At 35.6% G+C, this 18,885-nt stretch overlaps 1 long non-coding RNA gene across 4 annotated transcripts; it reads left to right on the forward strand.

Annotated features, from left to right (window-relative positions):
* Positions 1-3,361: 3,361 nt before the first annotated feature.
* On the forward strand, positions 3,362-17,778 carry LOC106014490 (uncharacterized). 4 transcript variants are annotated; one of them, XR_011807094.1, is made up of 6 exons: positions 3,362-3,588; positions 3,801-3,872; positions 4,958-5,137; positions 14,130-14,201; positions 14,771-14,852; positions 16,189-17,778. It is a non-coding gene; the product is annotated as an uncharacterized lncRNA (long non-coding RNA). The 4 variants fall into 4 exon arrangements; XR_011807093.1 differs by having other exon boundaries at positions 3,364-3,588; positions 14,130-14,188; positions 14,774-14,852; XR_005263792.2 differs by having other exon boundaries at positions 3,366-3,588; positions 14,130-14,188.
* The last annotated feature ends 1,107 nt before the right edge of the window (positions 17,779-18,885 follow it).

Raw genomic sequence — 18,885 nt, forward strand, 5'->3', positions numbered from 1 at the left:
ACGGCAAGCATGCTATCCAGAGAGAACTAGTGTTAACCAGTATTGGAAAACAATTTTTGAAGGAGGAACAATACAGGCAGATGGCTGCATCATAATCATGGCTGGTTGTAACTGCTGTGTAGGTCTTCACTGTGTTATGTGTAAGGTCTGCACTGTGCTATGTGTATGAGGAGTTAAAGCTTATATCGCCATCCAATTATCTATCATGTTTCAGTTTCTTATTATTTATAATAATGGAGTCTCTACTGTCAGTAGTAAACAATAATGTGCTAGATCATAAATTAATAATGCATTTTAATCCAACAAATTATTGTTTGTATAACTCTTACTTTTGATGACAAGGACACAAGGACTTATCCTGAGTGACACTGCACTTAAGGAAGGGTGGTGACAATCTATAAACCGTAAAGACAAACACTGAATTTTTGTGATGCAAGAAATGGAGTTTTCTGCATTAATTTGCTATAATTCTAGATTACAGAGACTAATTCCATTCAAAAACAGTTTGTCTGACCAAGGTATTATGAAGAAGCAAGTCCAGGCAGTGCTGTCAAAATATTAAAGTGAAAGCTAATATAACAGATTTACGAAATCTATGTAATGATTTCTAAACATCCAGGGAAATAGAAAAAATAAATAAATACACAACACTATGCATAAATTATTATACATTTTCTCTTTGTTCTGTATCCCATTAATGAACATCAGAGACTTTTCTCTGATAAGAGAAAAAATGATGGTCCTAGCCAAATGCAGAACAGATACAGCTTTTTCAATCCTCTCCCATGCCAGAAAAGATCTTTTCCTTTTGCTCCCTCATAAGCAATTCTCCATACATTATTATTATTATTATTATTATTATTATTATTATTATTATTATTATTTATTTATTTATTTATTTATTTATTTATTTTTCCCCACTGACAATCACCATTTTTCATACCCAGTCCTTGGTATGAAACATCTACTAGGCATATACACAACCAGCTGCAAGAAAAATCCCTAGATACTGAAGCCTGTATTTGCTCAGCCTTTACTTTTGGGATAACTGTTTGGGGAAAAGGTTCTGTTTTTCCTGATACTGGACTCTATAAATGCATTGAAGTACTTTTTCAATTAACCTGAAGAGGATTTGAGGACACTATCCATTACAGCCAGGTCTGGAATTAATATCAGTCACTGGTGCCTTTAAGCAGACCAGTATTAGAGGGGGGCACTTACTGTTACTAAAGTTGCCTGACACATCTCATGGTAAAATCCCATTTTCAATTACTAATACTTTCATCATACTTCAGCTGCTTGGACTGAAATTTTCCATATTCGCTGTCTGCCTCAGGCTAAATTCTTTAGGAAAATTTCAACAAAAAACATTTAGCTGAAGAAATTTTCTCTCAACTGGCTGAGTTTGAACTCTTTCCAACTGCTAGAAATAAACCAGCTCTGTCTATTCCTTCAATAATGCACTTTTCCTTGGAAATGCTAGTAAAGTTCTTTACTTACTTAAAGTAAAACATAGTTTGCTGAAGTAAACATAGCACTCGTGACTGTAACCGGGAGAGGTGATCTTCCATCAGTAATATTCTGATCTACCATGTGGATCTACAGGTCTTTGTAATAATGTAAAGACTGGTGCTCTTTGTTCTAGGAGACTGGAGTGAATAGAATGCTTGTTTATTTTTTGTTTTATTTTGTTTTCAAAGTGAAGTAATAGGCATTGATCTATAGATATGATTGTATTATGCCTGGCCACAAGGTAGAACTGTTTGATTTCAGTCTGGCATAGAATGATGTATAACTTTGATGTATTTGCTAGAGATATTTCTAAGAGAAATACATATTAAGAAAAGTTATTTTTTTTTATTTTTTTTAATTAATTGATCTCTGCAACTTGATCAGTGGAGATACGAGACAAGTAAATTTGGCTTTGTTCTATTTTACCTTGCACCTCTAATAAAAAATTAAAAATCTCTCTGACATTACCACGCTAGAAGAAGAAATGAAAGCAAGAATCTTCCATACTATTAAAATGGGTCTTCTTTCATGTGCATCTTTTACAAACATTCACAGCTCCTGTGATAGTGGTACCACTTAACCGTATTTTGAAACCTCATTAACCTCTTTCTTGATGCTTGTGAAATGAGATTTGTTAGATACTCAGCTCTTTAAATATTTCTTTTCTGTTAATCTAAAAGCAAAACAAAATAAAAGCAGAATGCAAAGACCTCAGAAACATCTCATCAGTGGTGTGCTATTTGTCTTTCAATGGTTTAAGCGAAGAATATGAACCTTCAGATTTGCTGTTAACCTGAGATCCACTAATATATCTGTATTAATTCCTTGTCTCTTTTGCTTCAGATAAATGTAATTTCATAGACCTTCATTTCAAACTTAACATTAAAAGAAAAACATAAAAAGAGGTTATGAGATATGATAAACAACCACAGGATTTAATTCTAATAATCCTTTTTTGATAATCCTTGTCCACTGACAGGAGTGGATTACTTGTGCACATTCTGCGTAGGGGGTTGCTCCCTGAAATGACCCATCCTCAGTACTTGTTTTATTCCTCAGCCTCGCTGCAACTGTTATAGTATGCTTAGAGTCCTACATTGAAGACTCCACACACAGTAGTATTTTTTTTTTTTTTGCTATATGTCTCCCATGAAAAGAAAAGATGGAATATTAGTCTGAGTAAGTGGACTTTTAAAGCTCAATAGAATTCTAGGCTCTACATAAAAAAGACTATCCCTCTTTACCATATCACCTATGAATAGAAAATATTCTCAGAGATGCATAGCTTGCTGTGGATTCACCTCATGTATTTGTTCAGATATTTTAGACACCAAGCTCTATCAATATCATGATCAGCAGATTTCTAGAGTGAGCTGAAAACAGTTAACTTGGTCTTTTCCTTTATATCTGTTTAACCTTTTTTATTTATTTAAATATTTTTGAAACACGGTGTTCCTCAATGGGCTCTGTTAATTGTCATGAACATTTTGATTCATGACAGATTAAGTCATGATTAAGTGATCAGGCAGGACTTCTGATATCCTTGTGAAAAACACAATTTTATGAAATGGCTCTAAAGAAAACTGAAGGGCAGACATGCAATTGCTGTTTATGGATCAGGAACATTATTTCTTTAACATATTTATATGATACTCTTCTGAAACATGGCTAAAGTGTATAGCCATGTACACTTCATACTTCCTATATACTTCATACTCTGGAGGAAGAGCTCACAACAAATATATAGTTAAATGCCCTTAATATTTTGCAGATGGTGTGAACACAAATGATGGAGCCATGACTGCAGTGAAGGGGTTAATGATTAATTAAGTATGATGATATGAATTAAGTATCAGCAGGGTCTAGGGTAATTGATGTCAGGTGAATAGGAAACTCCCCAGGATAATGTCAGTGCCAGAGGGAGTGGTGATTAGTGGCGATAAATGCTGGTGTGATCTGCATCTGATGAAGGCAGAGCTGAAATGTTTGTGGGGCTGGGCCTAGCTGAGAATAACAAAAGGTTTTCTGTTCCAAGCTGAGAATAAAAAGATTTAAAATCAGAATACGTGAAAACAGGTAGAACTCTTTCCTTCTTTAAAGAATATAATTTGTTGTATTCTTTCAATACCATAAAGCTTTATAATATGATTCTAAAAGTATTTGGTGATCCATGTAATCTCTAATTTTAAGTAGCCTTAAAAAACAAATAAAATTGAGGTTTGTTATTTTTCTCTCTTCAGTACAGAGAAGGGTAGATGAAGACTTTGTTGTGCTTCTATTTGTTTCAGTTACAAATACGATTGTAAAGATTCTGTTACATCCCTGTAAACCTCATTGGGAGCCCCAAATGGAAAGCACTGGTAAGTGCTGTTTTATGTAGTTCTAGAAAGCTATGGTTATAACTTCCTATTGCTATCATATGGGTATGTGCAAGTGGTGCTACAAGGGCCATGATAGCAGTGCTTATTTATTTTCTGTAGGTGAATCTTGTGAACTTTTGATGTGAATTTGGATTATGTCAGTTTAGCTGACGTGCCAAAAGAAAAAAAACAAAACACCAACAAACAACAGCAACAAAAACACAAAACCAACACAAAACAAACAAACAAAAAAGAAAAACAGAGTTCCCTGGGGTAGGAAATAAAGGTGCCATATGCAGAAATGAAGCCTGACCAAGGTCTATGAATAATTCAGGCTAAACACGTTCTTTGTGATTTTTGCTTTATGTCTTAGAAATAATAATTTTAGTTGACTATTGAACAATTGGATAGGTCACTTTCTGTACACACAGTATGTTGTCATTGTATTAATTTTTGCATTATATAGGAAGGTATATAAAAATCCCAATGATACAGTAAAGCTAGCGGTGGGTCTACTTATATAGCCTTGTTAGCAGAGATTACTCTAAAAATACAGTTTTATTGCTCTGCGTGGAAGTGGATTCTTGGTGACTATTTTACTGTCCGGATAGTGAGAGAGGTGTAAACTATTCAATTACTTAATTTTTTAGATTATCCTTAATAATTCTTAATATATATCTTTTGTATAAAAGTATTTTAACTAAATAAGTTGGTAAGGATATCAGTATGATTTTTCCCTGTCTCTGGAGTGTACAAAACTTTCACATACATGCATTTAGAGAAAAGACCTATTAATATGGGAAATGTTTGTTTCACTTTCTAACAAATTGTCTACAAATCTCTCCTTGGAAATGCAGACTTTAATTGTGAGTTATTTCTTACTAGCTATGTACCTTTTAGTTGGCAAGGAATATAATTAAGTCACATATACTGTACTAAAAATGGAGTAATTTTGCTTTAATTAGAGGTGTAGATATTCTGCATTAATGCCAGAACTTGTCACTGAATTAATTTCTTGTCTTACTGTTGGAATTCTTAAGGAGCTTCATACAGCCAAGTGAGTAACATTCTCCATTCCTTTACAGCAGGAAAATTTAAGGAAAAGACTGCTCAGGAAACCAGATTTTTGATGTGTTTTATTCAACAGATCTTTTCATGGAAGTCATCTGGAATTTTATTTCACCTCTGTAGAGTAACATTTATACCAACTTGAAGAAGATGAAGCAAAAGGGAGAGAAAGAACCTGGTCCGATATTTAAAACCAGGTCTTGTACTTTAAATCCCACATGTTAAAAATGAGAAGAAATATTTGTTTTTCTGATTCTGTCTCCCCAACTCTGAACACATAACTGTTATGAACTCAGCTTTCTGAACTCTGTGATTGCTCTGAGATTAGGGTCACTTGGCTAGCAGCTGCACCACAAGTTCACCAGGCAGCCCTCTCTAGCAGTGTTTATTATACTTGCGTTTGCATCATGTCTTGCTGCATAATGCACACAGCCTTATTGCTGGTAGATTCTGTGTAGCTTGCCTGTTTTAGTGAGTTCATTAAAAATGTTATCTAATTTTCCTAGAAAAACTAGGGGAAAACAATCTGCTTTTCTGAAACTGCATATCTGATTGTATAGATGCTCCCCTGCCGCTGGCAACAAACTTCAGGAAATATGGGACAATCCCTGGAAGAGAACAAGAGGTGATTGAACATGTAGCCATGCAGCTAACACACTGAGTGGGCATTCCAGCAGTCTGGATAAAAACTATGTTGTGACTACATCTAGAAGGGCCTGAGCACTTTTCCAAATACAAGAGGAAAAAACAATCATTACACCCAAGAACTGGAATATAAGAAAACAGTTGTGTATTGAAGGCTATTTGAGGACAGAGTGAAGAAAATAAGTGATGAACTTGAAGACAGATATAATAAAGTTTCTGAAGGTGATTGGTTGGTTTAATATCAATACTATCAAGTCATACTAGTACCACTGTTAATAATCCAAGCTCTTATATCTCTTACTGGTATCTTCTCTATTTATCTCGTCTGGAAACCCTGGCTCCACTAATAAAATCCCTTATGCTCTTCCTTTCACCATGTTAATAATCTCTTCAGTCAAAAGATGTAAACTAAATCATATGTCCCTGAGCTATTAACAGATGATTGTAATTCGGGGGGGGGGGGGGGGGGGGGATTGGGTAATTTGCACGTATGCAGAATTTGCCAGTGAATAAATCTTGCTGAGCATAAGTGTGCCCCCTGATCTCAATCCTAATGACTTGAGAAAATCTTCCAAATAAGAAGATAAACTGATGCTGTTATAGCAGTGTGATGTTGTAGGAATGCTGAGAAGTTTGAAATTCTGTTTGTTTTGCCTGGTGCTCTAGGGATTGCAGAGCAATGCTGTCTTCAAGTGCTCAGCAAAGTCAAAATGTACCAATTAAAATAGAATTTGTGATAGGGAGTGGAGAAACAAAAGCCTAATATAATTTATTGGAGTGCCTGGTGAGATATATTCTGGCTGCAGTCTAAGAAATTCCAGTGATGCCCTTTCTAACAGCTTAGGAAGCGGCCTCAGAGACATTTTTGGTCAGGGCTGGACTGTCTGGATAAATCCTAGGATGAGATTCTTGCTTTTCTAACTCTGGACAACACTGTGAAAGGGCAGTTGACCTACTTTAGTAGGTGGAGGTATAGTTGTGCCCCTATTTTTCAAAGCATAGCCCTAAAGGTCATTCCTTTATGTTTCCTTCGGTGTCAAAAGAGTTTCAGGTGATTTAAGAGATTAAGATTTAAGACCATTAGTGAAGAGTTGCTTACAGATTTTGAAGGCAACAGATTTGGATTTAACTTCCTAAATCCTGCCAATCTCTATCTTTTTTTTTTTTTTTTTTTTTTTTTTACTTTGGGCTAGAATATGGCTACAGAATATCTCTGTGTTGGATTTACTTCTGTATCGTGTTTCTTGCACTTTTCTTTATGGTTTAATGAAGAAGAAAGAGAGTAAAATTCGTATCCAAAACAAAATCACCAATGAGTTGAAGAAAACACAATCTTGTAATCTGAACAGGGCTGAAAGGTGGAAGCTGAACAAAAAGACAGTTTAGCGGGGATGGGAGGAACTAGTGTGTTGGAAAGGAGGAGCTGTACTTGTAAGGAGCTGAAATTCATATTTCTTTGGGGCTTGCATGCATAGATTTTAGGGGAATCCAGAGAAGGTTGAATGGTAAGACCAGAATATATAAATCTGGGGTGTCTGATTTATTTCCTCACCCTTTTCTGGGATAGATATAGCATCCAAAATATTGCTGAAGTTAATTTGTTGCATGGCATATAAATCTTATGATTTAGGCAAAAGAATGATAAAATATAATAGGAAACCAAAGTGACACGTCTTTTGAAGTAGAATTTATGCTGTGGTTCATTTCTTGTATTTATCCCTTATAATGTTCTTCTCTCATAACAGGGCATAATCTCCTGCCTAAGAAAGAGAAGCCTAGGTCAGTCAAAGCTTTGTGGAGCAACATTAAGCAATATAAATTTAATTTAAATCTGCTTCCACAGTTAAAATAAGTTTTAAAATATATCAGTTACGAAACACAAAGAAAAAAGTTCTTTGTTGTTTTTGCTATACGTTGAGGTGCTCATTTGGTTTAAGTCACAATGTCTTCATGCTTACTTTCTTTGTGCGGACAAGATACTGTCCCAGGACTCTGCAACCCAGGTTGGGTAATATGATGAAAAAAAAAACATTTTCTGAACTTTTCATCCATCATTCTGAAAGTGGTGGCTGTACCTGAGTGCTGATATATTTTACTGCAGTCAATCTGGGCAAAGCTTTGAAATGTATTTTCAAGCAAACTCATCCCAGCTGTTTTTAGGTAGAGGCCTTCTCAGCAAATACTTCTCATCTCTCTGCAGATACTTCTCCAGGTACAAAAGACTATAAATAAATTTAATCCATAAATAAAGCAGGACATCTGTCTGCATGAAACTTCACTATTGGTTGCTACTATTGTGGTCTAAGGTGCCAAGGAGATTGTGGCAGGGCTATGATTGTGCAAGGCAGAAAAATTAGTTTTTTCCAGTCGTAGGATAAGACTTGGATGGAGATTTCAGATGTGGCTGTAAATCTCATCTAGGAATTCCTTGTATCCTCAAATGAGGTTAAGGTTTAAAGCCTGAGAACTGGCCACAGTAAGACCAGGAATGGCTTGCTTGCATGCAAGGATCATTTCTATAATAACAAAGATTTTGCATTTCGTTGTGAACTTATGCCAAAAACAAACAAATAAACAACAACAAAAAATAAAACTAATCGGGGGTCAATCACCTCCTTTGACCTGCTGGCTACACCTCTCTTAACGTGGCTTTCTGGGCTGCTAGCACACACTACTGGTTCATGTCAAGCTTTTCACCCAAAAGAACCCACAAGTCCTTCTCTGCAGGGCTGCTCTTTGTGAGTTCTTTTCTCAGTCTGTGCTTATATCTGGGATCATCCTGATCCAGGTGCAGTGCCTTGCACTTGGACTTGTTGAACCTTATTAAGTTCACATGGGCCACTTCTCAAGCTTGTCCAGCTCCCTTTGGATGGCATCTCTTCCTTCTGTTATGACCGTACCACTCAGCTTGGTGTCGTCTGCAAGCTTGCAGAGGAAGCACTTAATCCCATTGTCTATACTGTTGATAAAATATACTCAATAGTACTGGTCCCAAGGCAGACCCCTGAGGGACACTGACCTCCACCTGGACATAGAGCAGTTGACCACAACTCTCTGGGTAGAGCCATCAAACAATTCCTTGTCCACTGAATGGTCCACCCTTCAAATCTCTGTCTTCAGTTTGGAGATCAAGATGTCATGTGGGACTGTGTCAAAGGTCTTGTAGAAGTCCAGGTAGATGGCATCTGTTAGTCTTCCCTTATCACCTGATGTAGTCACTCCACTATAGAAGGTGACCAGACAGGTCAGGCACAATTTAAAGTTGCTGAAGCCATGCTGGCTGCCTCAGATCACCTCGTTGTCCTAAATGTGCCTTGGCATTGCTTCCAGGAGGATCTGTTCCATGATCTTCCCAGGCACAGTGGTGAGGGTCACCGGTCTGTAGTTCCCCAGGTCCTCCTTTCTACCCTTTTTAAAAACAGCAATGGTGTTTCCCTTTTTCTAGACACTGGGGACTTTGCCTGACCATCATAACTTTTCAAATATGATGGAGAGAGGCTTGGCAACTATCTCAGCCAGTTCCCTCAGGATTCTGGAACTGGATTATTTATAGGCCTTTAAAGACGTTAGGAAAAACATTTGCATATATAAACAACTTTAGCATTACTTGATATGATATAATATGCTGCTGATAATTTAGATGATAATTTCAACAGGAGTGTCTGTTTTTGGAGATGAAAGGAAAACGTGTGTTTGACATCAGATAAATATGTGATATGTGATAAGTATGTGATATTCTGACGTGGCTGAGGTTCAAATTAAATTTAATCTCAATTTTACTTGTTTTATGAATAGCTTGGAAAGAATTTAGATGGCGCTTGAATGTGTCATGTAATGGTTTAACAGTTGGACTTGTTGATCTTAGAGATTTTTTTCCAGCCTCTGTGATTCTATGATTCTATGGTCTTGAAACAAAGTACCAGTTAATGTAACTAATCATTAATACTGGTTGAAATAATTTCCAATAAAAACATGTGAGGTGAAAAAATATAGCATACTGAGGATAATTTTCATATAATGACCCATAAAATACTTGTTTATTATTTCTCTACACAGAGAAAATAATATCATTATCAAAGGCAAAAAGAACGAATTATAAAATTAGAAATAACTGTTTAAAATAGATTAGTGATTGGTTAATCTGAGGCAGTGAGAACTGTCAGTAACATGAATTACTTCCATAAGCTGCTTTTCTACTATTACAGATTTCATCAAAGATCAGAGCTCTTGTGGGGACAGGGATCAACTACACAAATAATGGAAATGATCTTTTCTGGCCTAACAAGACTATTTTTGAGAAGAGGTCATCATCTGAGATAAGTAACATGGGTGAAATGCTGGAGATAAGTAAAACCACGCTCCCTCCCCCTCCACCCATGTTAATGTGCCTGTATTTAAAATTGTAGGATATTTTAATCATATTATGAAATTTAGAAGCCTTCATTATATTTCTTGCATTTGTTTTGAATCTTTGAGTCTACTGAAAAATCTTGAATACTTTGTGTATGTCAATGCATGTATAATGCTATAAGATTTTTGAAGGCTTGAAGGATCAAACATTGACAATACAACCTAATATAAAATCTGTATAAATCTTGTCTTTATCTAGAGCAGCTTTTAAAAGAGGGGTCATTGGTTACACTGAAATAATGAGTACATTAAAACATTTTAGTTTTATGTGGCAAATATTATAATAAAGGGAAAGGCTTGGTCCTACTTACCTGAATAAGTCTGGCAGAGATTTTAATAAAGAAAAAAAAAAAACACAAACCCAAAAACAAACAACAATAACAAACACAAACCAACCACTAACAACAACAAAAACAACAGTCAATTGTTTTGGATTTAAGACAATCTTCCTTATTTTTCCATTATTTTCCCCAATTTCAGACGTCACATGCAGAGATTATACAAGCTGTATTTGTGGATCAGTTGTATTTTCTAAGGCACTCCAAGCAGAATGACTGAATTTTGCTGCAATGTAAGCACTGATTTCACATCTAAGACAAGGATAGAAAAAAAGAAGGGAAAGGAAAACTTCCCCAGTTTTCTGTTACCCAAAGTGGCTCCATGAATTGCAGAGTTGCAGATGTGAAACTGAATGCTCAGTATTTATTTCAGAGAGATGTATATTTGTTTTTGTTTAATGTATCTAGATCCCAGGTATTGTCATCATACGGTTTTAAAAAATTAGGATTTCATAAGTACAGAGGAGAGGTTTGTAGTGGTTCCTTAACATTACTGAGCACGGGTGATAACTAACAAATCTCTTTGAAAGTGTCTTCTTTGGTCTAAGTATTGTTTTAAGCAGAGGCTAGAGGGAAATAAATTCTCCAAATATCACTACTTGGGACTTGTCTGATCCTCACTTGGAAGCACATGTAAACAGCTGTCATCTACTGTGGGCTGAGTTACCACATAAACCAGGAGCAGTAGGACATTAATGTGGCACTAGAAGAGTGCTTCTTGGTACGTAGCCTAGATAAAGGTGTTAGCACAGCTATGCTATTAGAGGTCCCTTGTTAGCATGTACACCATTGTGAGTGCAGTGGGAGTGCACTAGCTGTCTTGATGCCAGCTCCCTTCACCCTGTCCTGTGATTTCAGGTGGTATTCAGAGACGTTATTCCCATCCTTGGTGAATCTGTATTGTAGCAAGATGACTGGCTCTGTCCCCAGCCATTTAAGCACTGGCCCTCTCCTAGTCATCTCAGAGATGCTGGGAGCCCTGGTGAAGTTGTGTGCAACCCTGACACTACTGAGCTGTTGGAAAGCAGAGGGCATAATGCATTTTTTCATAACATGTTAATTACACTGAGAAGTATACCTGTGCAGAAACCATTTTGTCTGGAAATCAGCATGCGATTCCAGGAAGTTCAGAAATAGAGAGATTGTTACTCCAGTCAGTAAAATGGTAGATTCCTGCCAAATGTGCTGTGGTTTACTGCACTGACTTGGAATGCTCAAGTGACACAAGAGTGAAGGTTTTGTGCCCTTTTTGTAGAAAGACTGCTTTCTCTTCTCACCTCTAAGGAAGCAAACAGGCATGAAGGGTGGGAAATGATATTGATATCTGAACAGCCTGCATTGAACAAAAATGAAATTATTATTTTTTACATTTTGGTGCTTTTGCTGGAATTGGCCTGCAAAAAAAAAAAAAGAAGTTATAAAATCTGCAAGTTATGGAAGGATAAGTAATCCTTACTTCTGTAGCAAGAATACCACAAATAAGTGATCTAACACACAATTTTCCTCTACCGAAGATTAACTATTTTGTTAAATTTTTCCAGCTTCATTAAAAGCAAAAGAACTCTAAATAGTAAAATATTGAACAATACATTCATGCTCATGCAGACCTCCACCAGTAAGATATCTATCTCATCTATCTAGTGGCTGAACTGTATAATAGATTTTACTGTGTTACTTCTGGATATTCAAACTCAGGATAATTTATTTTTCATAAGTGTTTTTGGTGCTTAAAGACTTGGATGATCTAAAGAGATTTTTTTATTTTATTTTTTCCCTGAAAGTGCCCAGGCAGAATGAATACTTACTTTATTTGGTTACTTAAATTTATGTATTTTAAGTATTGCTAAGTATTTATATTAATAAATCATGAAAAACATAAAAATATTTAGTTCACTTAAGTTTTGAATCTTAGGGGGATTTTTTTTTTTTTTTGGGGGGGGGGGATATTTTCTAGCCTTTGGAACGTGCTAACATATTAGTGTACACAGCTGCCCACATGTCACATGTTCACTTCCATTCTGATTTGTTCTTCAGTATCAATGTTATGTGGTTCATTATATAATCATTTATAAACCTTTTTTATTTAATGGTTTTGAGTTGAATTACCACAACATATGACTCTAACTTTCATTTCAGTCATTGTTTCAAAGTTCAGCCTATAAATGATAGGGAAGGAATTTATGTTAAGGAAGTATTTCTAAAGTCCAAAGAAAGGAATTCAGTTCTAGATGGGAAAGGGGATCTAAGGAGATAGGTATTAAATACAACTTGCTTAAAGATTTAGATTGCTATGGTCCTTTTGAAGTATGGTGTAGTATCTTAAGGGTCTGTGATATATCAAAAATTCCAGGTTGTAAAAACACCACTCCAAATATCTGCTTGGTAGCGTTGTCCTTAGCGTTACAAACAGCAGGATGAGTGGGTGAATAACCGGAACAATATTTAATGGGATCTCACAATTTTAAGAGGTAATTAAGTATAAAAAAAATAAGAAATAGTTCAATGTTTTCATAGTGAGTTGCCAATAAATAAGCATAAAGGAAAGAAGAGTCTGCTGTGTTGAGGAATGGTAGGGAAGTAAATGCTTGTAGCAAGGTTTGAAATGGCTAGCCCATAATACAGCACAGATTCTGTACTGGATTTTGTAATAGATTCTGATGATATATTATGATCTCCTTGCAAACAGCTTGTGTCACAGGAACTGTGGAACTGTGACGGCTCTTTTATCCACTTGGGAGAAGGTTATGCAGGTAGATAAAGCTAGTAATTCCAAGTGCTCTTAAAAGCCTACTGTAGCAGAAGCTAGATGAAGCTTGGGAGGGAAGAGAGAAAAGCCATGGATGTACTGAATCCTCTACAGGTAGGCAGGTGTTTTCAGGTGTTCAACAGATTTGCCAAATGAAAGGGTTTTCAAGAGTACCCTTACCTCTTTGCCACACAGGATATCCTTTATCCTTGGGTACGGATATCAAACTCAAATTCTTCAAACATTTTCTTGTGCTATTCTTATTGATGACTTTTTCATAAACTTTGTTAAATTATCAAAATACTTTGTGCCAGGACTTTGGTAGGGTTGGTGGTAAACTTTCTGTTCCACTATATCAAACAGTATCTCATTCTATGTCATACTGATAATGTATGACATGAATAATGAAGTGTGGGAAATTGAAGTGTGCTCTGCTCATTACTTGAATGTGTACAGGGAACAACTATCCATCTGACTGGATTAAATTTGTATTAGATAAAATTAAAGCAATTTTTATCTTAGAAAATCCTTCATACATACATTTATTAAAAATTTATTTTACAAATTTCTGTTGGCAACCTGCCAATGAAGATGAAAATAGGTAACTTCATATACCCACAGTGCAATTTTGTATAGGTCTTTGTTGTTGTTTATGCAATATTGCTCTTTGTATTTCTTTTCATCATTGGTACCTGATGAATTAAAATTTTAAATTAAAATTTTTCAACATATTATAAAGAGACTAGAATGTTATGGTTAAGGAGAAAAAATAGCTAAGAAAGTTTACCTCATGAACTTTCCAGCAAGATAGAGTAGAATTACTTTATGGTGTTTGAGAAACTTGCATCGATCTGTTAATAAAAATAATTATGTCAAAAAAATGTGTTAACATATGCATGTTCAATGCTTTGACCTTGTCAGTTAAATAGCTCTTTACACAAGAGCGTATAGATGGAAATTTCAGATACCCAGAAAATGGATTTTCATATACACTCATAGACTATTGATTGATGATAAAAATATGACAAATATATTTAATCAATTTTTTAGTGTCTTAAAGTGGATGAACTTGGACAAGGCTGAAAGAGCAGACTGGTTACCTGGATGAGGTCAGAACAAAAAGTGAAGTATTTATTCACCTGGATAAGTGTTTTGCTGAACATAAATTATTCACTGAATGGTCATTGATATTTCGGTTTGCTGTAACTCCACAATAAGTAACTTTTTTTTTTTTTTGAAAATTTTTTTTTTGAAATAGGCTCATGTTTTGTCACTTAATATAAAAGCCACATGCTGCTTACTGTTGCATGGACTTTGCTACTGTCATTGTCTTCTGTATTTTGCCCATCTACATGATAGGGCATACTAGACTAGCATTTTTTATAAGTTCCTGAAAAATCAGTTAGCAGCTCTGAAATGAATAAGATAATTTCAAAAGAGGAAAAAACCAACAACATAGAGTGTGCAATTAACTTTCAGAATATTGTATTTTCTTTTGAGAACAGCATAGCAAAGTATTCTGGAAAAAAAAAAAAAAAAGTAGCTTTGAAGCTGCCCCCCACATCTGTCTCCTCCAAAATAACTGTAATTCTTTTTTTTTTTTTTTTTTTTTTTTTTTTTTTTACCCCACATTTCTCCCTTTTTGATTCTTTTTTTTTTTTTTTCTTTATTTTTCTTCTGTGTATTTCCAGAAGACTGGAAAGACAGAAACTAATAAGGAGAAAAGAAGGCAGAGAAACCCACATAATCAGACGTGAAATGAAGACATTTCAAGTAAGACTGAAACAGTTTTGAAAATGAAGTTTGTTTGATTTCTTCTTTTTTCCTATTCAGAAAATTTAAAAGGGAATATTCATTTTTCAGGAAAATGTCAGCCAAAGTTTTAAATCAACTTTAGTGCTCAGTTATGCATATTATTCCTGTGAAGTGTGGATCTTGAACAAAGATACACAATAAATCTAGAAACTCATATCAAGAGACAGCTATTGAAATCTTGGTCCAACTGAAGTCAATGACAAAACTCCCATTCACTTCAGAAGAAGGGCAAAATTTTTCCCCTTACTGACACGTTTAAATGTGATCAAAGTTTCAGCGATGCATTTTCTCAGACTACACGTATACAGCAGTTACTCTATCTCCAGGTGGAGGGTCATATTTAGCATATTTTGGGCTCTTTAATGTGAGCATAATAGGAGAATGCCAATAAAAACACAAGACTTTGCAAGTCATCTTGCAGGAGTTTTCATGTCAGGGAAAAGGATTTAATTTGGCTCTAATCAAAACAGATATACATATTTTTCTATTTATGAAAAAAAAAAGACACTCACTTAGGAAGTCTAGTTACATTTTTATTTCAAAATTTTCCTTGAAAGCCAAAGAATAATTATAAATACATTTTGTAAGGAAGAAAATATGTTATTATACTGGTGGGAACCAGCATATGGCCAGGTTAAAGCTGAGTCCTCTTTGCCTATTGAAGAACTGATCACAGGGCTGGCAGCTGGAGTTTACTTGACTGTACAATAAAAATCCCTATAGGTACCTTTTGTTGCATTCAAAATGCCAAATGTAATCTTAGTGCACTTTTTTTCCCTTTTTTTCTTATTTTTTTTTTTCCATTGAGTATAGTACCTTTAACCAAGGAAATCAAAAGAAGATAGATAGGACTAAACAAACAGCATGCACCCCAAATAATTTTAGATACTCTCTAGGAAAATGATACATTTTCTACAAATCTATATCTTATTTTTGGGTTGTTATTTAGTCAGTAAAGAGAAAGACCAGTGGTTACTTGATGCCATGTGCATAGATGCTTGTTTCAATGCAGAGTGATGGTACTTCACCCTGTCTATCAAATTCTGTGCAGTAGCACTCAGTAAAGGTAGCATCTAGTTATAACTGATAAATAGATCTTAAAACATTGAACCTTGGTAAAAATGAAGAGATTAAAATCCCAAGCTCTCTTAATGAATTAACTTAATTAGAAATATTTTCTGCATTTTGGGAAAACACAATAAATAAGAATGCATCTTGCAAATGCTTTTAATTATAACTCCATAAAACAAGTGCATTTGTCAATATATGTACTTTATATGCTTTCTTCTCACAGGACTTGCCATAGCAATCTTTCTCCAAAAATGAATGGACTTGAGGCATCTTCTTGTTGAAGTGAAACAATCACGAAGTATTGTGGGGTTTAGACAGTCACAAAGTATTGTGGAATGCTTATTGAATGCTAAGATGGGAAGAGACATGTGGATGGAAACCGAACTCCACTGACTGGAAAATCACTGCACAGACTCCCTAGTGTTTTCAAATGTATATTGTGCAACACAAGACTACAGTAGATCACAGATATTTCACCTGAAATATCTCTGAAAAAAAGCCCTTCCTCCCTTCCTTCCTTCCAAAAAAGTTTGTTGGGACATACTTTTCCAAGACCAAAGAATTTCCAAGGTACTTTGTGCTGTCTTAGGATGTTCATTTCTCTATTTGGCACATGTAGGACATATAGGACAAAATGCTATCTGTAAATTCTAGTTGTTTGCATTACCAAAGGTAGTAGACACTTGTTTATACTTGAAGAAGCCAAGACTTGATGTTCCTTGAAAGTCTTGAATCCCAGACAGCATCAAGAATAAAATCAAGGTTCTTGTTCAAATGCAGCCCTGCAAAGGGGCTGTAACTCACAGTCCTTTACACCTCCACAGTACTGTATCCACTGAATTTGGCTTTCTTAGAACAGAAATGGACAGATTATAGAAAATTCTGCCTTCATCTGCTATGCAGTGGTCAAGCAAGCTGGCAGAAAGTGCTACTCTGGCATAACCTCATTTACCATCCTGATCAGTCTCTGGTTTAAGGCACAATCTATTTTAAAAACATAGTATTCCTGTAACTTTCCTCACTAGTTCCCATTTCTATTCAGTCCACTTACAGGGTTCAGAAAAAGCCCAAAAATTGGCATTGTGGCCTAGGTTTGTCTGTTATAACCAGAGAGGAATGTCTTGAACTTAATATGTTTGGTTTGGGAGTTCTGTTTTTGTCCGCTATAACCAATTGTCCATGTCCATCATAAGTGTAGTGTGTACTATATAATTTAACAGCAGTGGTTAGTACAGCAAAAGCCAACTGTTGAGGCTGGGTGGGAAACCTGAGATATTTTGTTAACCAAATATGTCCTAAAATACTCTTAATTTTTTTGAGAAACTATCAATCTCTGCATTCTTGGCTAAGTGCTGTTGTTGAAATTTTAAAATGGTCTGTTCATCTGTAAGCTTCACCAAGAGAAGAAAAAAAAAATATTTTTTTATTTATTCTTCCAAACTATCAAATGTTTTATGTAGTAAGCAGAACCCTGCCATTCTTGAGCTTGAGGAATGAAATGGGAGGGGAGCAGACCCGATTAATTTGGAAGAGAGTGTAAGTTTTTAAAATTTGAAATATAAAAATATCTTGTATCTTAGATATGGAGAGCAAATACATAAGACAAAGCTTTCTCATCACAGTTAAAGTACATTATTTTTAACAGCCTGGAAATTTAAGGATGTCAGTAAAATTCTCAGTTTCTTAATTTATTAAGCCTTGTAGCCTAGAACAGAAAGGAATGGAATAGGGATTAATTTAAAGTACAGTATACTTTACCCTTTTAAATGTAGATGATCTTTAAAAAATGAAAATGAACTTGGCTTGAGCTGAATCTAAATGAACATTCTTGCTTCTGTAACAAGAAATATAATTTGTTTTAAAAAAAAAAATCTTGAGGGGGAAAAGGGGGAGGGGAGAGCAAACTGAGGAAAAAAATGTATATTTTTTTCCTTCTATAAACAAAACATTTTAATTTTACACTTCCACATTTCCATTAAAAGCAAAGCTAGATAAATACCAGACTTGCACACCATTCATACAATTAGCAGGTGATGCAGTCCGTCTTATAGCCAAGTAACTCAGTGGCTGGGGAACTTGCCCACAGGGTGGGTGGAAAAAGGCTCACCTCTGCCAATGGAGAACCCAACCCATATCTTCATCTTCCAAGAAATATCCTGGGGGAAGAATGATATGTTTTTTAATTCTTTGCAGAGCAGTCCCAATTTGCTTGCAATACAGTATTTGTTTTACTGAGGATTCTCCCACTTTTTATAAATAAGTGATTTAATGATTGTGTTTTTCTTGACTCTAACCTGGCATCCTGAGAGAGTCTTTGTCCTCTGGAGTCCATTGCTGATCCTCGCTGGACTTGATAGGCTGTGCATGGTGTGGCTAGTTCCATTTGGAGAGTGTCATTGGTGTGCCCCCATCTTAGGGAGCAAGACTAAGATGGGGTAGAGGGAGGGGAGCAACTTGCACAAACTTTACAGCTTTTGTAACATATCCAGGCATCTACATGAACCAAGCAATTGTGGAACAAAAGAGCAAGCCTCAGGCACAATCCCTCCATGGGTGGTAGCCTGTGTGTTTGGCAGAGTGAGGAACTGTGAGATAGCTTATAAGAGAGCTCTGCTGTTCAGGGGCCGTTAACCAATCCTTATGTAAACTCTTCCTGAAAGCTCACTTCCACCATACTGAGACAAAAAAAGCAGTGTCTTTTCTGATCCTCTGGTAAGCTGCACATAAGACTTTTCAGTTATTTCTTCCTGTTTTGCTGCCTTTGCTTGTTGTAGGTAAGGTAAAATGGATTGCAGGCAACCTGGGACAGGGGACTGACATTTTTCTTCTTTCTAAGTCTCTACTGTGAATGGAACAAGACTCCTTTTCTTGCTGCAAAAATGCAGTTTCTTGATGTGAGGTGTTATGCAAGTTACTTTAA

Source organism: Anas platyrhynchos, chromosome 2 (genome assembly GCF_047663525.1).
Source record: "Anas platyrhynchos isolate ZD024472 breed Pekin duck chromosome 2, IASCAAS_PekinDuck_T2T, whole genome shotgun sequence".
Taxonomy (NCBI): domain Eukaryota; kingdom Metazoa; phylum Chordata; class Aves; order Anseriformes; family Anatidae; genus Anas; species Anas platyrhynchos.